This window comes from Erinaceus europaeus, chromosome 2, assembly GCF_950295315.1.
Source record: "Erinaceus europaeus chromosome 2, mEriEur2.1, whole genome shotgun sequence".
Taxonomy (NCBI): Eukaryota; Metazoa; Chordata; class Mammalia; order Eulipotyphla; family Erinaceidae; genus Erinaceus; species Erinaceus europaeus.
In genome coordinates, this window is record NC_080163.1 from 89,775,049 (window position 1) to 89,778,646 (window position 3,598).

At 36.0% G+C, this 3,598-nt stretch overlaps 1 pseudogene; it reads right to left on the reverse strand.

The window, feature by feature from the left end:
- Positions 1 to 2,899: 2,899 nt before the first annotated feature.
- Positions 2,900 to 3,026, reverse strand: LOC132537137 (U5 spliceosomal RNA; annotated as a pseudogene).
- Positions 3,027 to 3,598: the final 572 nt, after the last annotated feature.

Consider the following 3,598-nt stretch of genomic DNA (forward strand, 5'->3'; position numbering starts at 1 on the left):
GTTTTAGTATATGTAGGTCTGGATCAATTCTGTTTGCGACTCTGGGAGCTTCTTGAGTCTTTATCTCCTTTCTGTTGTTTAGAGTGGAGAAGTTTTCTTCTATTATCTACTCTACTATGCTTTCTTCCCCTTCCTCTCTTCCTTCTCTGACAAGTCAGTAATGTGTATGATGCTTCTTTAACATCATCCCATATGTCTCTGATATTGTTTTCAGCATCTCTTAATCTGTTTTTTAGTTCTCATATTTCTTTCTTAGTTTTCTCTAGTCCATCCTTGATCTTGATGATTGTTTTATATGTCTCAGCTATTCTTCTTTCACTTCTGTCAGTTCAGATATTTTGTTACCCTGTTCAATTACAGTATTAGCTTGTTCATCTTGTTGGCCTCTCAATTTGCCTATTTCAGCTCTTAGCTCTCTACATCAAGATAGTTTCTGTTTTCTTTCAGAGACTCATTTGTTGTTTTCCCATTTTTGATAATATCTCCCTCAAAAGCTTTCCTTACTCCTATGATTATCACATCAATTAATATTTGAATGCTTTCCTCATTCTTTTTTTTTTTTATTTTTTTACCAAAGCAGTGCTCAGCTCTGGCTTATGGTGGTGCAGGGCATTGAACCTGGGATTTTGGAGCCTCAAGTATGAGAGTCTCTTTGCATAACCATTATGCTATCTACCCCCTGCTTTCCTCATTCTTATTTGCTTATTTGCTTCTGGGATTTTCTTTTTCTGGGCTTCTGTGCTGGTTCTTTTTTTGTTTGACCATTCTATTTGGTGTCTTTTGAAACCTGTGTACTGGATATTGCTGTTCAGTTATGGTGTGAGGTTGCCTCTGGTCTTTTGGTTCCTGGACCCTTAAAGCCACCCACTTGTGGTATGTCTTGGGAGTGGCTGAAGCTTTTGTTGTTGTTATTGTTCTTCTTCTTCTCTGCCTCCTCCTCCTCCTTCTACTTCTCCTTCTCCTCCTTCTTCTCCTTCTCCTCCTCCTCCTTTTCTCCTCCTTTTACTTCTTCTCCTCCCCCTTTTTCTCCTCCTCTTCCTCCTCCTCCAGGGTTATTGCTGGGGCTTGGTGCCTTCACTACAAATCCACTGCTCCTGGAGGCCACTTTTCCCATTTTTGTTGCCCTTGTTGTTGTTGTTATTTTTTTATTGTTGCCATTGCTGTTGTTGCTGGATAGTACAGAGAGAAATTGAGAGAGGAAGAGAAGACAGAGAAGAAGTGAGAAAGATAGACATCTACAGACCTGCTTCACCTCCTGTGAAGAGAACCCCCTGCAGGGGAGGATCCAGGGGCTCAAACCAGGATCCTTACACCAATGATTGTGCTTCGCCATGTGCGCTTAACTTGCTGTGCTAACCAGCCTCTAGGAGCTTTTGATCTAATGGTGACAGCACTGCCTTTGGAAGATGAGAGGTAGAGTCTCTTGTATTCAAATAGAAGAGGGAAAAGATGACTGGCACTGCTACAAAGGGGGAGGAGGAGGAGGAGGAGGAGGCTGTCAAAATAAATAAAAACCCTCAGATAACAAAAAAGAAACAGAACAAAACAAATCAACAAAACACAGAAAAGAAGAAAAAAGCAAAAAGTGACCAACTACAGCAAATAGGAGTATATACAGAGTCATAGAAGGAATTAACAACTTAACAGAACACATTTACACTCAGAATTGGAGAGAATGTTGGCCTGGTGAGGCTTCCCTAACTTCCCAAAGTACCTATTTTTGCAGTTCTCTGCTGCAGTAGTGAAAATTTGTAGGTTGAATGTGTGGCTGCCTGGCTGTTTCAGAGGGCAGAACAATCAACCAGGCATTTTGCACTAGCCTATTTGCAGTTCATCCAGTTAAGCAAGGTTATAGACATCCCCCATGTGTTCTGACAGAAGATGCACTGTTTGGAAAGATCAGTTTTAGAATCTTCCCAGAGTGGTTTCACTCTACAGGGAGTCTCTATCTCACTGGCTGCTCATACTTCCCAGATAAGCTCTAGACTGGAGGGTGATGTCAGGGGTGCAGTGGGAGACTTACCATTCTGCTAATCTTTGTCCTTTCTAGTACCCTTTTGCCAGTACATAAATGGGTCATAATTTTCCACTGTTTTCTCTTTATTGCCTCATCTGTAGTTACTATAAAATGGCATGGACATTCTTCCATTCAGAAATGCCAGGATCTGAAGAGATTTCTTGAGGAGACTCAGTTGTCTTAATGCAGCCATCTTGACCACTATTGATCCTTTTATTCTTTTATATGAATTTTGTTACCATCTTTGTACTTTTATCTACTATGATTTTAATTGGAATTACATTGAAGTGTGGATGAGTTAGTACCTTATAACAGTGGAACTTCCTGTCTATTTGAGGCTGTTTTGTCTTTCAACATTATTATTTTTCATATCTTGTATGGTAGAGATTTTTGTTTACTCCAGTGCACTTGGAGCTTATTTTGCTGTTGTCATTATTCTTCCCATCACCAGAATTTTTTTAATGTTTATTAATTATTTTTTAGTCTGAGACTTGTGCATTTGGAGAGAAATTTTATTTTATTATACTTCATTCTATTGTTTTGGTCCTATCTTTTTGGAGTTTCTTTAAATATGTTAAACTTTTATTAGTTCACCATGTTTCTTAGTTCCTCAAATATTTTTTCTTTTGCTTTATATTTTAGAAGATGTTCTAGAAATCATCATTTTACAGATTAATTATTAATTTTTTTCAGTCATGTCTATTCTAGAATTTGATCCATGTACTGGGTGTTTTAGTTTCAGTTATCATATATTTAATAGTTGATAACTGTTTCTTCTTTTTGATTGCATTTATTAATTAGATTTTTCTATTATGGATTAAATATTTTCTTGTATCACTGCAATCATTGTTAACTTTTTAAAAACTTTTATGCATTTTTATTAGTCTTACAAGTGTATAGCCTTAACATATTGGGTAAGAAATAATAACTGTTTCCTTCTACGATAATCTTTAGTAATAGGTAAAAGATTTATGAAAGATTTATACAACCTAAAGAGAAACCATACTATATTATTAAAACTGTTTTAAATCTCTCTCTATTTTATTACTTTTTCCCCTTAGGATCAATTACTCTGTTTATTGCCTTTGTTTCTCTTAGTGTTTCTCAAAATATATTATCATTTCATATCTATATATTTGCTTGGGTGGATTAGGTTAACTGAGATACTTAGGAATATTACTGTTCTCAGCTATCCTGAATGTTTTACTATACTAACCACGACTTCATTCAATTTCCAAAATAATTATTTATTTGTATTTTTTCAAATGATTTTATTGGTGGTTATCAGTTTACAATACAGTTGTTGTTACATGGATGCAATTTCTCATCTCCCCATGATTGGTGTCTGCAAAACACTCTCATTCCCAACTTTGGTCCTTTTTCACCACCATGTACCGAGATCCCAACACCTTCTTCATCCCATCATAAGCAATGCACTTAGTTGTTTTTTTTAATGTCATATACGTGTAATCTTTTAATGTTCTACATTGGTAAGGGTCTAATTACTCATTTGCCTTATGGAAAAAAATTATAAAATTCAGTAAATTTGAGATAGACCTATGGATTACCTATATTAAAATT